Source organism: Mus caroli, unplaced genomic scaffold (genome assembly GCF_978045245.1).
Source record: "Mus caroli unplaced genomic scaffold, Mus_caroli_1 scaffold_2, whole genome shotgun sequence".
NCBI lineage: Eukaryota > Metazoa > Chordata > Mammalia > Rodentia > Muridae > Mus > Mus caroli.
The window spans coordinates 120,435,493-120,456,266 of NW_028227257.1; the positions used below are offsets into that span (position 1 = coordinate 120,435,493).

Genomic DNA, 20,774 nt, shown 5'->3' on the forward strand with positions numbered 1-20,774 from the left:
ACAGGAAGGAGAGGAAAGAGGACGGCAGGATGTCAGCCCGAGCTCCCTTGCCTTTCCTACCTCACTTCCTGTTTTTTGGGTTTTTGTTTTTTTTTTTTTGTTTTTTTTTTTTTGGTTTTCGAGACAGGGTTTCTCTGCGTAGCCCTGGAACTCACTCTGTAGACCAGGCTGGCCTCGAACTCAGAAATCCGCCTGCCTCTGCCTCCCAAGTGCTGGGCTAAAAGTCGTGTGCCACCACGCCCAGCTTCCTACCTCACTTCCTGTTTTACATTCATTCCCTTAGTCCACTTGGGAGCTTTGCTTTTGGCTATGAAATTTTCTCAGTATTCTTTATTAGAAGTATTTTTTCTCCTATTCTTCATGGATAGTACTTTTAAAGCATACTAAATTTCCAATTCTATGCTTATATACATTTCTGGAAATAATCTCCCTTATAGTCTCCTATCTGTTCATATGTCAATGCCACAATATTTTAACTATAAAAGCTTTCTAATATGTTTTCATGCCTGAAATACACGTTTTCTTCTTTTAAAAAAAGATGGTTGTTTTTACTTTATGTGTGTGGTTGGTTTACTTGAGTGCATGTGTGTGCACTGAGTGTGTACCGATTAACAGGAGAGGCTGAAGTGGTGTTGGCTCACCTGGAGTGGGAGCCAGAGGCCGCCGTAAGCTGCTTTGTGGGAGCTGGGAACGGCACCCATGTCCTCAGCAAGAACATGTTCCTAATCCCTGAACCATCACCCCAGTCCCAGTGCTTTCTCCTGCTGCTTTTTCAGGGGATTCAGCATCCTTACTTATTCATTCTAACTTTAGTATCAACTTGTTCAGTCTCTGCCAAGACTGGTTATAAATTAATTTTACTGGAACTTATGTTTTACTAGTGCTGAATCATTCTGTTGATGAATGTTGTATATTTTTACATTCTTTCAAAAATTACATTTTGTAATGTTTTTAGGTATATTTTATCTTGGTAATTTGTCATTTGTTGTGTTTTAAGGCCTAGAATTCAGAGATTCATACATACTAGCCAGACTCTAGCATTGAGCTATGTTCTGAGAAAGGTAAGGAAATTACCTTTCTCACTACTGTTTAAATTGATTTTCTCTTCTTCTTCTTCTTCTTCTTCTTCTTCTTCTTCTTCTTCTTCTTCTTCTTCTTCTTCTTCTTCTTCTTCTTCTTCCTCTTCTTTTTCTTCTTCTTCTTCTTCTTCCTCTTCTTCTTCCTCTTCTTCTTCCTCTTCTTCTTCCTCTTCTCTCTCTGTGTCTCTCTCTGTGTCTCTGTCTCTCCCTCCCCATCTCCATCTCTCTGACTCTCTCTGTCTCTGACTCTCTGTCTCTCTCACACACACATATACATACACAAAACAAAACAAAACAAAACAAAACAAAACAAAAAACAGAGCACTCTGCACAGCATGATATGCTAGCAGGTGTTCTTCAACTGTATCTGCAGCTTAACTGTGTCTCAGCAAGCTAGCCTGGAGCTCACTGTAGCCTAGGTAGGCTCAGGGTTTTGTTGTTGTTGTTGTTTTCTTCTGCTTCCACCACACGCAGCTTCTGTTATATCTTAGAATTGTTTGCTTTTGATTGGTATAAAAATGAAAAGATTTTTCATCCCAAATATATACAGTGTGCAAAGTAAATATAACTGATGACTGTATAACTGATAACTAGACCTATAAATAAGGCTTCCCCTGCTTTGATGTGTTCAGAATTGCTGAAAAGATATTTAAACATGGAGTGATATGAGTGAAGACCCAGAGGTAAAAGCAAACTTCAGATTGAAAAAGAAAAAAAAAAAAGGTCTTCAGGGGCTGGAGAGGAGGCTGGGCCTCGGCGGTTAAGAGCACAGACAGCTCTTACAGAGAACCTAATTTCCGTTCCCAGCGTGTGGGTCCAATAGCTCACAACCGAGGCCTGTAACTCCAGCTCTGGGGGGTCTGCTTCCTTTTTCTGGACTTCATGGACAGGGCACTTACATGCATAAGCACACACACACACACACACACACACACAGAGGGAAGGAGGGAGGGAGAGTGAGACACCATCTACACTGACCGGTGCACTTCAGAGAGGCTAGCATGGGCCCATCTGCATGTACTTCCCTTTTCTGCAATCTCTGCCTTGCAAGTAGTGGTCAGGGTCAAAGTTTTGAGTCAGAAGGCTAAAGGGTTTCGGTGTTGCTCTGTTGGTGTTCAGTGTTCTGTGTGGCTAGCAGCTTGAGATTTTTGTATAAATTACTAAATACAGACTAGCCATATTTCCTAGCCTCATTGCTAATATTGTTCCCTTCATAAGTAATAGAATAGCTGAAAATCATAAACAGAAAAGTTAACCCAGGAAAAGTGAGACACAGACCAAAGCTCTACTGTGAGTCCCTGTGGGGAAGCTGAAGCAGGGAATAAATGAAGCAACCCTGGGAATAGGGGGTGAGGGAGGGGCCAGACTGGCAGCCCCACCCAAAGGGCAAACCTAGAGCTTTCCACAAGCTTTAGAGCCATTGGAGGAATTTGCTGTAAATCAGACCCCTTCTGAAGGAGAGACAGTAAAGTGCTCCTGGGGACCTGAAATCCAGGAAGAGTGGTGTCTGCTGGAGGGCGGGGGAAGGGCCAGGTTTACAGTGCTTGGGCTCAAATGGGTTGGAGACAGGTTTCCTTTTGTAGACATGGCTACCCTGGAACTCACAGATCTCTCTGTTTTGTCTCTGCCTCTCAAATGTTAGAATTAAAAGCTTGTGTCATCATGCCTGTTACCAGGTTCTTGGCCATTTGTCCAAAGAACTGAAAATAAAGGCTCACAGAAATTTGCAGAAGTGGTAAGTTAATTTCAAAATGAAGTGGTAGTACAGATTAGAAAAAGATACCTGTCAAGAGTGTCTGTGGGTCATGTGACAGCATATTCAAGGGTCCTGATGATTGATTGTATGGGGTTTCCTTTTATGGGGTTTAAGTGATTTCTAATAGTCTATGTTTTGGTTGATAGATTGGATCATGTAATCATTTTTCTGCTGTGTATGTCCCCAGAAGGCATTAGATTTTAACCTTAAGCATACTCAGTCATGCGTAGGCATAAGGTGGTAAATAGGCTTTCCTCTCTAAAAGTTCACATGAGGACACAGTTTCGCATTAATATACAAGCACCCAAAACCAGTTTAGACTGGATTGCCTTTTAATTTATATTTGAAAAGAATATATATTTGAATTTCATTTGAAAAGAAACATCCTATGGGTGGTTATTGTTAGGGGAAGAGCAACAGATCATTGTCCAGAGAATAGGTAGCTTGATATAGGTGGGGGTTTCACTTGGTTGCCAGGTACATTGTTTGGAGTTGAGTACATTGTTTGGAGAGGAGTTTGTGTTGTAGGATATTTGATCACACTGTGAACCCCAAGATTGTGTTGTTTACTGGAAAACCCTGCTTCTAGTTGTGGTGTGGCTCAGCCCTTAGTGACACACCTTTAATTTCAAACAATGAAGGTCAAGTGTTAGTTTGTAGAAGGAAGCATCCATATCTAAAAGTGATGTCTACTTGTGTGGCAGACAGAGTGATGAACCAGAGAAAGATTTGACAGAATAGGATATGCCCAACTCTCATGAATAAAGAGAAAGAAGGGAAGGAGACAGTTTTACTAAGACAGTTGTACAGAAAGAACATGCTAGATGCAGGTGAAGACAGAAAGAGTCAGAGAATGAGAAGGACCCAGAACATCAGAACATATTGCCAAAGTTAGTATGAGGTCAGGCAGAGCAATTCAGGAGAGGCCAAGAGAAACCAGATTGAATCAATCAGCATGGAAAGGAGTTTGGGCCAGAACAACCGAGTTAACTAGGTAAACAGAAATCAGAAAGAACTAGGGAGGGGTGAGCTTATTCAACAGCAAGTCTCAGAGGCTGAAAACATTCTAGGCCTAGATTAGATTTTATGGAGGCCAGAAGCTTCCAGGACTAAGCCTAGGTTAACAGATGGAGGCAATAAGCCTTGGAGAGGACAAAATTACTTCAGGCGAATAAAAGATACATGCCATCAAGCAGTTTGTGTGCACAGTACATGCAGCTAAAGGAGCTGGTCTGCCAAGACCATAATTAGAAAAGAGGGATGCACATACCTCAGTCTCTAAACTGTGTGTGCTTGCCTGTCTCAGTTGGATGCATACACATTGAGAAGGTGATGCAACAGGGCTTAGGCCGCTCTGCTGGCAACCTCCACAGCCTGAGGAGCTCCACTAATCTTTTAGTGGCCTCAACCCAGGCCAAATTGGGATTTGTGGTTTGGATGTAGGAAAGAAATTCAGGACTAGCCAGTATGAAGCAGAGATTTTTGTTAAAGTTTTTTTGGTTGGTTGGTTGGTTGGTTGGTTTGGTTTTGGTTTTTAGAGACAGAGTTTCTCTATGTAGCCCTGGCTGTCTTGGAATTTGCTCTGTAGACCAGGTTGGCCTCAAACTCAGAGATCTACCTGCCTCTGACTCCTGAGTGCTGGGATTAAAGGCATTTGGCATGTGCCCCTACTGCCCTGCTTCATTAAAGATATTTTAATATAGACTTTAAACATGTCAGCAGAAAAAACTAAGAAGACATGCTAGAGAGCATGGCTGTGGGCTCCAGAGTCGCCAAGTTTGCGTATGGGCTCAAGGGGGCGCTGTACTTGTCTCAGCATTGGCCACATATGCCTTTCTGGTGGTTCGTAAGGTACATCTTCATGTTTGCAAAGAGACCTTGTTTTGTTGTTTTTCTTCTCTCTCTCTCTCTTTAGATGAGTGATATTATAAGGTGATTAGGGCATAGCTTGAATGGAATTTCAGTCTCATAAGGTAAATTCTGAAGCCACCAGGGCTACACAACAGGCTTAGGACACATCCTTTCCCTATAAATGGCTTTCAGGTGAGATTACTAGAAAATTGCAGGTTTATAGCTATGAAGGGAGAAGGGCTCTAAGAAGTTGTTAATAGTGCTGCAATTCTTGTATCTCTGAGGGGAAGAGGCATCAACATGATTTCTGAGTAAGGGGCTCTGCTCTGCTCTGCTCGAGTGTCTCTGTCTTGCCTCAGTTCAGTAATCATTTCCGCTACTTACACTGGGTGGGACTAGAAAGTTGTAAGTAACATTGGCAGACAGGGGTTTGAGTTCCCAAGTTCTCCCTCCTCCTGCAGAATTCTGCTGGTTGCTTCTGACACACTTCAGACAACATCTATTGGCTGGGGCTTTAGCCAATTCAGGCTGCATAAAGACAGTGGTGTCTAGGGGAAGTGAGAACCTACTGGCCCCACAGACCACAAAGCTAAGTGTGACCAGCATCATGTTCTGCTGTGCACTGAAGGGAGGCATCTGTCGTGAATGCAGTGTGACGGACGAGTGATTCTTGACCAGCCTTGCCACCACAGTGGTTAGGGTCAGAGCCTGGCCCGACCCTGGCTCAGCCACCCACCTCCAGAGGCCGGTTAAAACACTCATACACAGCATAGTTAAAGACAGAAAAAGGAAATTTATTACATGTAGCCACAATTGAATGGGAAGAGGAACAAAGGTATACTAACCATCCCTCAAATTCATCTTCAGCTTCCTGACTTGAGTTTTTGTATAGTGTGTGTGTGTATGTCTGTGTGTGTGTGTGTGTGTGTCTGTGTGTGTGTGTGCGCATGTGCGTGTGTGTCTGTCTGTCTGTGTGTGTCTGTGTGTGTGTGTGTGTCCTTGTCCATGTGCACTTGGAGTCCAGAAGGTACTTGGTATGGAATATCTTTCTCCACCACCTCCACTTTATTCTTTGAGATGGGGTCTTTCATTGAAGCTGGAGGTCCCTAAGTCACTAGCCAGGCTTCAGGAATCTGTCTGTCTCCACTTAATACCTGGAGTCTAAGATCTCGACACACACCTAGGCTTTTGGGTTTTTGTTTTGTTTTGTTTTCTTTTCTTTTGTTTTATGTGGGTTCTGAGGAACTGAACTTAGGTTCTCATGGTTGGGTGGCAACCACTTCACTGACTGAGCCAGCTTACCAGCTCAGGCTTAGATTTAAATGGAAGACAAGGGTGTGCATGACTAAGCACACTGGCCAAGGTGTGGTCATGTTCATCACTGCTTGGCTCCAGTGAAGTGACCTGGCTTGATTAGCTGTCAGGACTGTGTGAGGTAAACACCCATCTGAGAGACAAGCACCTCCTGTGGTTAGCACTGTGCCCAGGTTTTTTCTTCTCGCAGGATCAAATTCCCTGGAAAATTCCAAATTTCTTGGAGCTACTGTTTTCAATAGTATGATGGGAAGGCACCCAAGTATCTTTACAACGTTTTCAGTCCTGCTAGGATGGCTTGAACCTAGGCAAAACAGCCAGAACAGGCAAAATGGCAAAGGACTATGCTTCAACACTCACTGCCCTAAACACAGGCCTGGGAGACCTGGATCCAGGAAGAAGCCATTCCAATTCTAACAATTGAGTTTTACTATGTTTAAAGTATTTCTAAACTTTTTGTTTGTGTGTTTGTTTTTGTTTTTGGTCTTTTTGAGACAAGGTTTCTCTGTGTAGCCCTGGCTGGCCTGGAATCTGTAGACCAGGCTGGCCTCTATAACTCAGAGATCCATCTGCTTTTGCCTCTGAGTGCTAGGATTAGAGGCCTGCTCCACCGCCACCACAACCGTCGTATATTAAGAATTCTGTCTCTGTTAAGGGAGTGAGAGATAGACAGCCCTAATAAACACAGTGAAGGCATTGAAAGTATGTGCAACTGAATCATAGCAGAAAAATCCTGGATGTTAGGAAAAGCTGTGGACACCAGCTAGAAGAAAGTTGCAAGTAAACACTGATGGCCTGTTTACAAAGACTTTGTGTCTTTATAACACATAATGACCCATCTTAAGTGCAAACAATAAATAAATGACAACCAATACTGCCATGTCTCACACTTACCTCTCAGAACCAATCCAGACATGGAATTCCAGTATAAGCACGAACTAAATTAATTCACAAGGAATACACGAGCATTGCGAATGTCTGCTTGAAGAAATGTTACACACAGGAGCTAAAGCAGGGTCAAGTGTTTGCCTAAGAAGCCTCAGGCTCTGGAATCCGCAGCACTGTATAAGCCGAGGCAAGGGAGCGCACGTCTGTGATCTCAGCACCTAAGAAGTGGAGGCAGGAGGATCAGAAACCCAGGGTCTTCTTCATCTACAAATCAAGTTCCATGCCAACCAAGGACATATAAGGCCCTGAAAGAAAGAAAGAAGGAAGGAAGGAAGGAAGGAAGGAAGGAAGGAAGGAAGGAAGGAATAGTAAAAGAAAAAGAAGCAGCCAGGACTGGCCATTCACAGAAGAGGAAGAAAGTCATACATCGACCCAGGAAAGAATGAAGTTTATGATAGAAGAGGTGTCAGCATATCTATTTCACTATACCAGTGAGCCCCTAGGAGATGCACAAAAGAAAAATTGAATACTATTTAACCCAGTTAGGAAAACTATCAACAGAATTACAGGAATCAGCAAATACTTCTCAATATTAACATAACATAAAATGGTCTTAACTCTCAAAAGATGCAAACTAGCTTATTGGATTAAAAAATAATTTCCATGGACTGGAGAGGTGGCTCAGTGGTTAAGAACGCTTATGCTCTTGCTGAGGACCTGAGTTTGGTGATCTACCCACATGTAGTTCTCAACTACCCATGCCTCCAGTTGCAGGGGATCTTTTTCTGATCTCTCCGGGCTCCTGCACATATGTGATGCACAGACACACACTCAGGCGTGCGCACACACACACAGTTAAATAGTAAATATAATTTCCCTGCTATTTATTATATGCAAGAAACATGCTTCAATGGCAAAAGCACACATAGACTGAAAATTGGAGGGCTGAAATAATATTAGAAGTTGGAAACAGATTCTGTGGTAGTTTGAATGAGAATAGACTCCATAGGTTCATGTTTGAATGCTTGGACCTGATTGGTAGAACTGTAAGAAAGATTAGGGAGTGTGGTTTTGTTGGAGGAGGTGTGGCCTTGTTGAAGGAAGAAGGTCATTTTTCCGTATGCTTTGAGGGCTCAAACGCTTAAGCCAGGGCCAGTCTCACTCTCTGCCTCTCTGAGTCTCTCTCTCCCTGTAGCCTGCAGATGAGGATGGAAAGCTCCTAGCTGGTGGTCCAGACTGTCTCTGTCTGTTTCCCACTATGATGGTCATGTAACCCTGTAAAACTGTGAGCGAGCCCTCAGTTAAATGCTTTCTTTTATAAGACATGCCTTGGCCATGGTGTCTCTTCACACAGTAAAACAGTGACTAAGACAAATACTAACCATAGATTTCTCAGCACAAGGGAGGCCAAGGCAGGAGACATTCTCTGAACTGGAGACCAGCCTTGGGTACAGAGTGACTTCCAAGCCAACATGGACTACTGGCGAGATTGTGTATCAAGAAAACCCCGCAAATATTGGCATGGTGACTTGTGACTGTATCCCAACACTCAGGAGGAGTTCATGAGGATTGACATGATTTTGGTAAACCAGAAAAAAAAAAAAACCAAACAACAATAAATAAGACCAGTTCTCCTGATGAACATAGATAAAAAAATTCTCAATAAGATACTTGCAAAATGAAATCAGCAAATAATTTTTTAAAATTCTTGCATCAAATTCATTTCACTCCAGATAGTCAGAGAATGTTTAGCACGTGTATAATAGTAGATTTAATTCAGCTCATAAATAACAACCGGAGACCAAACTCACAGGACCACCTCAGTGGCTTAAAGAGGTGGCCAACAGAATCTAATCTAACATCCTTCATCATAAAAGCCCTGAAGAAACTAGGCAGAGAGGGAACATACCCCAGGATAATAACGACTAAATAGCACAAACCGTTAGCCAACATACGAAATAGGGAAAACTAGATGCATTTCCTCGAAAACTGGGAGCAGAGTAAAAGTATGTGCTCCAGGGCTGGGAAGTTGGCTCTGCAGGGAAAGGTGCTAGCCACACTGGCCTGTCAACCTGAGTTTGATCCACAGAACCTACATAAAGAGATGGATGCAGCAGCATTTATCTGCAACCCCAGCATCCCTACCACGAGATGGGAGCTAGACGTGGGTGAATTGGCTGAAACTGTGAAAGTTGGCTCTCCTGCAGTGTGCATTCAGCACAGTGGTGGAAACAGCCAGAGACCTTGTCTCAGCAAGGTGCAAGGAGGGAACCTTCTCTTCAAAGCTGGCCTCTGAGCCAGGGCGGGTAGCACATACTTTCTTGCTAGGCAGGTGGATCTTTGTGTGTTCAAAGCCAGCCTGGTCCACATAGTCAGACCCAAGACAGGTTACATAGAGAAGCCCTTTCAAAAACAAACAAAACATTTGGGGAGGGGTTGATATTGTTGAATTGTTAGGTAAGGCAGAGCAGTCAAGGAAGAGGAGGACATGAGCCTGACACTGTGAGAAGTCAAATCCTCCATGCTTGAAAATGATAGGTTCCTGTACTTCAGAACTCTGCAGTCTCTACCAGAGGCTTACAGATGTGGCTTCCCTGCTGGAATTCTTGCCTAGCGTGCACTAGGCCCCGGGATTGATCCCTCACAGGCTCTAGCTGGAGTGGTGGCACAGGGCTTTATTCCAGAGCATGGGCTGTGGTAACAGATCAGTAGTTCAAGGTTATTTACACAGTGTGAGGCCAGCCTGAGCTACATGGTACGGAGTCTCAGAAAAGCAAAACATTTCACCAGTAAGTTATTAGATCTAATACACTTTTAACAAAGTAACAGGTTACAATATCAATGTAAAAATATCATTTGTTTTCTATGTACCAATAACAAGCACTGTGAAAAAGGGGAGAATTGACAGAAAACACTGTTCACAGTAACCTCAGAACCAGGAAAAAAAAAACCAAACAGGTGTAACCTAAGCAAGAAAACAAAAGATTTCTACAATTAAAACTCTGAAGCAAGGAATTGAAGGGGACACTCAAATTGGGAGCTCACACAATAGAACTAATACCGTGAAATTGTCTATGTTGCCAAAAGTATTCTATATGTTCAGTGCAATGCCGTCAAATGTAAATGTGTAACAACAGTCCTCAAGTTCATTCAAAATCACCATAGGCCCCCAAACCCAAAGCCATCCCTAGCCAAGCCATCCCTAGCATAAGGATAATGTTGGGCAGGGGGTAGTGGCACGTGCCTTTGGAGGCAGGAAGATCTTCGTGACTTTGAAGCTAGTCTGGTCTACAAAGTGAGTTCCAGGACAGCCAGAGCTACATAGTGAGACCCTGTCTTCCAAAAACAAAAAACAAAATAAAACAGTAAGGCTAAATGGATTGGAGACAAGACTCAGCAGTTAAAAGGGCATACTATTCCAGAAGACCTGAGTTCAAATCCCAGCACCCTTATCAGGCAGTAACTGCTTGTTAATCAAGTTCTAGATGGATTCAATATCTTTGGCTACTGGGTCTTTGCTCACAGACAGACAGACAGACAGAGTGAGCGAGCGAGTGAGAGAGAGAACCTATTGATCTACTGAGTCCATTCTGTGTTGCTCATGTGCACACGTGTTAAAGAATGACCACGTGGGATGGGATAAGCTGTCAGGGAGTTTGTCCTTGGAGAAAACTGATTCTCCCTTCCTCAGCAGCCACTGACTGATTCTAGCTCTTCTTCCAGGGGTGGGGCTCTATGAAATTTCTCTCATCCACATTGGCGTATCAGCTGGTGTTACCATCATGCAAGTCTTGGTTAGGCAATTATAGTGTTGAGATTTAATGGATGCAGCTTCTCTTTCAGGTCAAAAAGACACTAACTCGTAAGTGTCATGGTCCTTTGACTCATACAATAGTTTCATCCCCTCATGAGTTATTTCCCCTGAGCCTTAGCTATATATAGGCTTGCACAGTAGATGCACCAGTGAAGCTTGAGCAGCCCGCAGTTCATGCCTGGAAGGCTCCTCCCTGAGGACCACGGCTCAGAGAAGCAGAAGGTGCTATGCAAGCTGACAAGCAAAAGCAATCAGTAGTCTACCGGCTGTAAAATCCATGAATCACAACGATACCTGGTCTGGCAAGGTATCCTCATCTGGTGCCCTAGTGACACTTTTACCTGTGGGTAGCCAATAACTAATTGGACATAAGACCTGCTCGGTAGGAGGGAATTCAAGCCTGGTGCTATAAATGTTAACATTGTCCCATGGCTGATGAGGCCATAGACCCCAGAGGAGAACCTATTACTGCCGATGTGATTTCTTGTCTTTCTTTCGTGTCTTTTTTTATGTTTATTTACTTAGGAGCAGGCAGGGTACCACGGTGTACATGTAGAGGTCAGAGGGCAACTTGAAGGGGTTTGTTCTCTTCTTCCAATATGTGGGTCTCAGGGATCGAACTCGGGTCCTCAGGATTGGCAGCATGTACCTTTACCCAGTGAGTCATTTCCCTGTAGCCCTACCAATGTGGTTTCTGTGTAATCTAAGTGCATAGCCTAGGACCACAGATAAATGTAACTCTCATCCCTAATTAAGCTTCGTTTTGAAAAGATAGAAACCTTTACAGAGAGCAACGGTTGGGTTTTCAAGAGGACAAAAATTTAAGAGGCTGGAGAGGCATCTATCTCACTGGTTCAAGATACTTGCTGTTCTTACAGAGGATCTGAGTTTGATTCCACTACATTGGGTGGTTCCAAACTACCTATAACTCCATTTCCAGAGGGATCCAATGCTTCTATCTTATGAAGAAAGTACAAATAATTTGAAAATATTTATAATCACTTATGTACAAGGACATTTACAATGCTGTTGTTAGCAGTAGAGCGGAGAGAAACCACATATCTGTCAGAAGGACGTGGCTCACTAGACCGTTGTATGTCACCACACCTCTGAAACACCAGGCTATGGAAATTAAGGAGAAGTATCGCTATAAATTACTGATCTGGCTTCTAGATTTAGGGGCCAAGGGGTAAAGGCCCCTGCCACCAAACCTGAAGGTTTCAGCAACTTGTCCTCTGGCCTCCATGCTTTCACTGTGGCACTGTTCCCCATCTATCAATAAAAAGATGAAATACAAAGTTTTAAAGTGAAAGCCAGGAAGCTCCGCAGTCCTCCATTTTGTTTGGGAGTGGTTTGGAGAGGAGAACTGTGACGGCAGGAGGAGACGTGAAGAGCTTCACTCTCGGGACGAATATGTAACCAATGTCTAGGTGGCGTCTGTGATTGGGAAACTAAGCCATAAGTGCAAGTATCCGCAAAATATAATATGGTGGAAAGTATAGAGTATTTTAAAGTGAAGAAAAACACATACATACCTAAGTATATGTGTATATGTAAAAACGTGTGAAGCTGAGGAGAAGGTTCAGTAGTAAGCACATGTTATCATAGTCAAGGCCCTGGGTTCAAGCCTTAGCACCAAAATAAACAAATAAACTTCTAGAATATATTTCTTAGAGTCAAATTGAGAGATACACATATTCCCAAAGAAAAAAGCTCCCAGCCCCCCCTTCCCCAAAACAGTGATCTAGAAACCTACTGTAAGATGTGAGAAAATCATCTGCAAAAAGTGACAAATAGACCAATGGAATAGAATTGAAGACCCAGAAATGAACCCACACACCTATGGTCACTTGATCTTCGACAAGGGAGCTAAAAACATCCAGTGGAAGAAAGACAGCATTTTCAACAAATGGTGCTGGCACAACTGGTTGTTAACATGTAGAAGAATGCGAATCGATCCATTCCTATCTCCTTGTACTAAGGTCAAGTCTAAGTGGATCAAGGAACTTCACATAAAACCAGAGACACTGAAACTTATAGAGGAGAAAGTGGGGAAAAGCCTTGAAGATATGGGCACAGGGGAAAAATTCCTGAATAGAACAGTAATGGCTTGTGCTGTAAGATCGAGAATTGACAAGTGGGACCTCATGAAACTACAAAGCTTCTGCAAGGCTAAAGACACCATCAATAAGACAAAAAAACCATCAACGGGGCTGGTGAGATGGCTCAGTGGGTAAGAGCACCCGACTGCTCTTCTGAAGGTCCAGAGTTCAAATCCCAGCAACCACATGGTGGCTCACAACCTTCCGTAACGAGATCTGGCGCCCTCTTCTGGAGTGTCTGAAGACAGCTACAGTGTACTTACATTTAATAAATAAATAAATCTTTAAAAAAAAAAAAAAAAAAAAAAACCACCAACAGATTGGGAAAGGATCTTCACCTATCCTAAATCAGATAAGGGACTAATATCCAATATATATAAAGAACTCAAGAAGGTGGACTCCAGAAAGTCAAATAACCCCATTAAAAAATGGGGCTCAGAACTGAACAAAGAATTCTCACCTGAGGAATACCGAATGGCAGAGAAACACCTGAAAAAATGTTCAACATCCTTAATCATCAGGGAAATGCAAATCAAAACAACCCTGAGATTCCACCTCACACCAGTCAGAATGGCTAAGATCAAAAATTCAGGTGACAGCAGATGCTGGCGAGGATGTGGAGAAAGAGGAACACTCCTCCATTGTTGGTGGGATTGCAAGCTTGTACAACCACTCTGGAAATCAGTCTGGCGGTTCCTCAGAAAATTGGACATAGTACTACCGGAGGATCCAGCAATACCTCTCCTGGGCATATATCCAGAAGATGTCCCAACCGGTAAAAAGGACACATGCTCCACTATGTTCATAGCAGCCCTATTTATAATAGCCAGAAGCTGGAAAGAACCCAGATGTCCCTCAACAGAGGAATGGATACAGAAATTATGGTACATTTACACAATGGAGTACTACTCAGCTATTAAAAAGAATGAATTTATGAAATTCCTAGCCAAATGGATGGACCTGGAGGGCATCATCTTGAGTGAAGTAACACAATCACAAAAGAACTCACACAATATGTATTCACTGATAAGTGGATATTAGCCCAAAACTTAGGATACCCAAGATATGAGATACAATTAGCTAAACGCATGAAACTCAAGAAGAATGAAGACCAAAGTGTGGACACTGTGCCCCTTCTTAGAATTGGGAACAAAACACCCAGGGAAGGAGTTACAGAGACAAAGTTCGTAGCTGTGATGAAAGGATGGACCATTTAGAGACTGCCGTATCCAGGGATCCATCCCATAATCAGCTTCTAAACGCTGACACCATTGCATACACTAGCAAGATTTTGCTTAAAGGACCCAAATTTAGCTGTCTCTTGTGAGACGATGCCGGGGCCTAGCAAACACAGGAGTGGATGTTCACAGTCAGCTATTGGATGTATCACAGGGCTCCCAATGGAGAAGCTAGAGAAAGTACCCAAGGAGCTAAAGGGATCTGCAACCCTATTGTTGGAACAACATGATGTACTAACCAGAACCCCGGAGCTCTTGTCTCTAGCTGCATATGTATCGAAAGATGGCCTACTCGGCCATCAATGGAAAGAGAGGCCCATTGGACTTGCAAACTTTATATGCCCCAATATAGGGGAATGCCAGGGCCAAAAGAATGGGAATGGGTGGGTAGGGAAGTGGGGGGCGCTATGGGGGACTTTTGGGATAGCATTGGAAATGTAATTGAGGAAAATATGTAATAAAAATCAAAAAAAAAAAAAAAAGATGTGAGAAAATGTTAGATTCATTCATGGAAAGTAGAAGATAGCGATCATAAAGGTAAAAGAATTGGTGCACGGTGTGAGGGTGCACACGTAAAGTCCCAGCACTCAGACGCAGGCAGCAGGTCCTGAGCTCCAGCCTGAGCTGCACAGAGTTCCAGGCCAGCCTGGGCTACATAATGAGTCAGTCAGTCTCTCTCTCCCTCTTTCTCTCTCCCTCTCTCTCTCTCTCACACACGTACACATACACACACACATACACACACACACACACATACCAGTATTTACTGAAGAAATATTTTAACCAGGAAATACTTTAAAAAATGAAGTAAAGTGGTCACTTATGAGGGAAAGAAAGGCTCAGAAAACCACTGTACAAAGTGAGGGAGACACCATTACAAATATCAAATATATCAAAATAAAGTAGCAGTATTGCAATGTATTGGGAATTTAGTGGAAATGTCAGAGTTCCTGGCTAAATGCAACCTACAAATATGTGGTTATTTTATCTCTTTGTTACAACAACACCTTCTGTATATGTCACTACTACTTAGGAAAAAGGGACAGAATCTTTAAAATTGTTTTTAGAAAACACAATACAAGTGAAGCTTGCCAGCTTAGGATGAGACTAGGTGATGCGACACGGAAGGCTGGCAGTTATTGTTCAGAACTAAAAGTAAGATGAGCGCAGTGATGGAGGCCTGCCATCTCTGCAAGTGGGACGTGCAGGCAAAAGCTTTTTTAGTAAACTATTTGCTGTACAATTTGACATCTCAAAATAATTTTCAATAACATGAATGTCAGGAGCATTTGAAGGACTTTGCACCCATAGGACTGGTGGACAAAAAATAAGTAAATAAAATTAACCTTCCTCTAAAAGGCTTTAAAAATGTATCAAATAAATCACTAGATAGATGCTGTTTGGTTTGTCATCTTGAAATAAGAACACCTAGCAGTTAAGACAGTGATACAAGAAGGAAAAGCTGTCTAATGTTCGTGTATTGATGTGAGGGGTCCCTGCAGGTGTCATGGCAAGCTGGGAAAATGAACCTTGAAGAAGTAAAAATGAAAACTTGGTTTAGCCCAACTTGGTCAGCAGACTGGATGGAACGAACTTCCAGAGTCTGATGCCGGGAGATTGGTTCATTGCAGCACATTTAAATACAGTATAATTTGGAAAAAACATTTCCAGGTGTAACACAATCCCCAGTGCTCAAGGAAGCATAATCATGTTGAAGCTAAACTCAGGGTATGTGTCATTCCCAACAAGAGGATGGGTTCTGGAGATAAGCTATCTGTGCTAGCTTAAGGGGCTATGGAAGGCTCTGTTATACAGATAGTGTAAAGCTTGTTACAGATATTAGCCACCTCCAGTCCTGGTGGTAGGAGTTTGGGGAAGCCTCTGGCTATACAGATAACATGAGGGTCATTTAGACTACTCATCATGCCCCTAGTCATGGTTGTGGAGGCTTGATATGGCCCAACCCAGCAGAAAACATAGATCACCGAGCTTCTGAATGGGAAAACAGGAATTTCCTCCTGTGAGGAGACACACCTGTGTGATTATTAACATTCCTGGTTTCCCTAGTGATCTGTGGGTGCCAGAACCTTCAATTGCTCCCAACATTAATGATATTGAAAATTATTTTGAGATGTCAAGTTATTCTACTAACAAAAGTTTTCTGGCTGGTGGTGCCACACACCTTTAATCTCAGTACTTGGGAGGCAGAAGCAGGTTGATCTCTGAGTTTCAGGCCAGCATGATCTACAGCGTGAGTTCCAGGACATCAAGGGCTACAGAGAAACTCTGTTTGGATAAACAGACAAGCAAAGCAAAGTTCTGTGGGACTAGGAATGTAGGGCAGTTCACAGAATGCTTGCCCTGGATGTGTGACTCCTGAGTGTGGTTCTGAGCTGCACGCTCACACAGAAGTGAAGTAATGTATGTGTGATTTACTTCAGATAATCTCCTGAGGCAAGGAATAGAGAAAGAGAACAAGAACAAGTATATCCAAGTATTTCCTAGTATCTGAAATTGTTTTAAAAGGATAAGTAGGGGGTTGATACTACCATTTCTAATATTCATAGCCCTTTAAAAATGTATCTAATAATTCTTAAAGGTTTAAAAATGAACCAAATGTGGCACACACCTTTAATCCCAGCACTTGGGAGGCAGAGGCAGGCAGATTTCTGAGTTCGAGGCCAGTCTGGTCTACAGAATGAGTTCCACGACAGCCAGGGCTACACAGAGAAACGCTGTCTCAAAACAAACAAACAAAAAATGAACCAAATGCTTTCTAGTTAAACCAGAGAAATTTTTGTTGCTGTATCAGAGATACAGGAGTAGGATGTATCCGTAGGGGCTGGAAAGATACCTCAGTGCTGAGAATCCTTGCAGAGGACTGAGTTCCTCCCTGGCACCATTATAGCTCCTCACACACATCTGTAACTTCAGCTAGAGGGGCATCTGATGGCTGCATTGACACACACACACACACACAAATAAATCTTACACATAAATAAATACACATAATTAAAGTAAATCTAACAAAAACAACACAAAGCTGGGAGTAATTACTTCAATACAAAGCTTTGGAGGCTTTTTCTTGGGATTTGTTCAGTTACGAGCACAGGCTGTTCTAGAGAACCTGGGCTCAGTTCCCAGCACCCACATGATGACTCACAATACCTATAGCTCGAGTTCCAGGGGATCCATCTTCCAGTCTCCAAGGACAGTAGCCTACATTCATGCATGCATGCATGCTGGCAAAACACCCTGAGATACAAAATAAAAGACCTTTTAAAAAAATCTTTAAAAGATGCTAGGAGTACTATGCCAGGGCCTAGCAAACATAAAAGTGGATGCTCACAGTCAGCTATTGGATGGATCACAGGGTCCCCAATGGAGGACCTAGAGAAAATACCCAAGGAGCTAAAGGGGTCTGCAACCCTATAGGTGGAACAACATTATGAACTAACCAGTACCCCGGAGCTCTTGACTCTAGCTGCATATGTATCAAAAGATGGCCTAGTCGGCCATCACTGGAAAGAGAGGCCTATTGGACTTGCAAACTTTATATGCCCCAGTACAGGGGAACGCCAGGACCAAGAAGTGGGAGTGGGTGGGTAGGAGAGTGGGGGGGGGGTATGGGGGACTTTTGGGATAGCACTGGAAATGTAAATGAGGAAAATACCTAATAAAAAAATTAAAAAAAAAAAAGATGCTAGGAGTAAGCGTTTTGGTAGAAACTGCTTTGTTGACCTGAGAGATGTTCAGTGGCTAAAACTGTTCACCACCAAGTCTAATGGTGCCTCAATCCCCTGAACCTGGAAAGTTTCCAATAGACATACTAGATACTATATTCCTCTTAACAAAATGTATAACCCACAGCAGATGAGAGTCCTAGGAAGGCTCACAGCACACTGTGGGCAGGTTGTCACGTTTTGTTATGGAACTACAGTGACCCAAGTAAATTATAAAAAATCAACTTGTCAATCAGCGTAACATTAGCATAGATAGCTTGTAAGTAAAGAAAGTAGATAGCAGTGGGGGCCAGATGCAGAGGGTCTGCCTGGTAGACAAGACACCAGACAGAAAGATGAGGTGATTCAGGTACAGGTTAGAATGGGGAGGGCTCTTCCTGGGAAACGAAGACTAGACACATGACTGTCTGACGCTTAACAAAGAAATCTGTAAACCAGACAAAGAAGTGCTTTTCATACTAAAGACTAATACTTCATGTGCCAACAGTTTGTTTTGCTCAGAAAAATGTAGATGCCAAAAGACAATAGAATATCATCTTCAAAGCTGCCACAGTAGATAAGTTAGACCTGATTTCCAGGTCCAATGGAGGTATCCTTTAGGAATAATGACAGAATTAAGTCAACTTTATAAATGGGAAACTAAAAGACACTTGTCTTCAGCAGACCTGTGCTACCAGAAATGACAATGGAAGTCCCTCCTGTGAAGAGGAAAGGACACTGACAACGTGTGGATCCTCAGGAGCAAACCAAGTCAGCAGACATGGTAAATATCTGCTTACAATAAAACACTGTTTCTATCCTTCTAGGCTCTATTAAAAGATGTATGGATAGTTAAAGCATAATAGTCCCCTAGCGTTTTCAATGTAGTTATTGCTTACATATATAATAACGCGAATACATAAAACTGTTAGGGGCTGGTGAGATGGCTCAGTGGTTAAGAGCGCCCACTGCTTTTCCAAAGGTCCTGAGGTCAAATCCCAGCAACCACATGGTGGCTCACAAACATCCATAACAAGATCTGATGCCCTCTTCTGGAGTGTCTGAAGACAACTACAGTGGACTTACATATAATAATAATTTAAAAAAAAAAAAAACTGTTAGAAAAAGCTGGGCACTGTGGTACATGCCTCTAATTCCAGCACTGAGTAGACAGAGGCAGGAGGATCTCTGTGAGTTTGAGGCCACCCTGGTCTACATTACTGAGTTCCATGACAGCTAAAACTGCACGGAGAGACATTGTATCAAAAAATAAAGAGACCAAACAAGCAAACAAACCCCCCTCAAACAAAAATAAAACCCCCAAGAACAAAATCGAATGAACAAAACCAAACAAACAATAAAAACCTTCTATAAAATGACAAGAAAATATACAACATAGGAAGAAGTAGGAAAATTCTATGTGCTTTCATGATCTCTGTTGACATTTTACATAAAAACAACAACAACAACAACAACATTCTAGTTGAACTTTGACAGACTGGGTTAGAGTGGCTGGAGAGATGGCTTGGTGGCTATATAGCACCTGCTGTTCTTCCAGAGGATCCAGGTTCAGTTCCCAGTACCTACAGAATGGCGCCAGCCATCTGCAACTCCTGGTCCAGGGGATCTGATACCCTCCACAGGCACCAGTCATACATGTGGTGCGCATACATACACATACATATATGTATACATACACATGTATATGTCATACACACAAGATAAGTAATAGATACATCAATTTTTAATGACTGAATTATATATCACAATCATAGAGGAACTACTAAATAATACAAAGTAATATAGTTGATGAAGCAATAAAAACTTTTTTCCTTAAATGAGAATTTGTATTCCCTTAAATAAGAAATTTTTCCCTTAAATAAGATTTTTCTTCTTTTTTTTTTTTTTTTTTTTTTTGGTTTTTCGAGACAGGGTTTCTCTGTGTAGCCCTGGCTGTCCTGGCACTCACTTTGTAGACCAGGCTGGCCTCGAACTCAGAAATCTGCCTGCCTCTGCCTCCCGAGTGCTGGGATTAAAGGCGTGCGCCACCACGTCCGGCAAGATTTTTCTTCTTAAATAAGAATTTTTTTCAATAAAAACTTATAAATGAAATGCTAAAAATATTTAAATTAGAGGAGGAATAGGAACAATTACAAGAGTTAAAAAAATAGAACCAAATGATAAAATTGAAAAATCTAATTAGATCAATAATTACCTTAAATATTAAGTGCTAAGTACTTCAATTTTAAAGAAATTGTCAATGCAGGTATAAAGAACATCAAGCTATACTATCTGTAAGAGTATAAGTGGGCTGTGGTGGCTGGTGATGCACGTCTTCAATCTCAGCACTCAGGAGGCAGAGGCTGTTAGTCTCTGAGTTCCAGGCCAGCCTGCTTTACAGAGTGTGTTTTAGGACAGCCAGGGCTATACAGAGAAACAATGACTTGAAAAAACAAAAATGAAAAAAAAAAAAAAAGACTAAAACCAGTATAAGTATAAAAAGTTCACCTTTGTTAAAAATGAATACCAGGGGCTCGAGAAATGGCTCAGCATATAAGAGCACTGACTGCTCTTCCAGAGGTTCTGAGTTCAAATCCCAGCAACCACATAGTGGCTCACAACCATCCGTAATGAGATCTGACACCCTGTTGTGGTGCATCTGAAGATAGCTACAGTGTACTTAGATATAACAATGAATAAATCTTTAGGCTGGAATGAGCAACCTTCATTCCCAGTAATCACATGATGGCTCACAACCATCAGCACAGCTACAGTGTACTCATATACATAAAATAAATAAAATAAATCTTAAAAAAAAACTGAAGAATAGCAGCTAACTGTGGGGTGTATGCCTGTAATCCTACCATTTGGGAAGCAGAAGCAGGAAGATCAGAAAAAAAATCAGATGAACCTTAGCTACATAGCACCATCCAGGATAGCCTGGACTATGTCAGACATCCAGACAAAATAAATACAGTGAAAGTAAATGAATGGACAAAGTTACACAGGC

The 20,774-nt window shown here is 42.3% G+C and overlaps 1 protein-coding gene across 1 annotated transcript in view; it reads left to right on the top strand.

Moving 5' to 3' along the window:
• The window catches only part of Baz2b (bromodomain adjacent to zinc finger domain 2B), a 390,581-nt gene that overhangs the window by 30,407 nt on the left and 339,400 nt on the right, over nucleotides 1-20,774 (top strand). The window contains exon 2 of the mRNA XM_085834857.1: nucleotides 18,449-18,548. The gene's annotated coding sequence lies outside the window, so the exon portion shown is untranslated. The remainder of the gene's footprint in view (nucleotides 1-18,448; nucleotides 18,549-20,774) is intronic.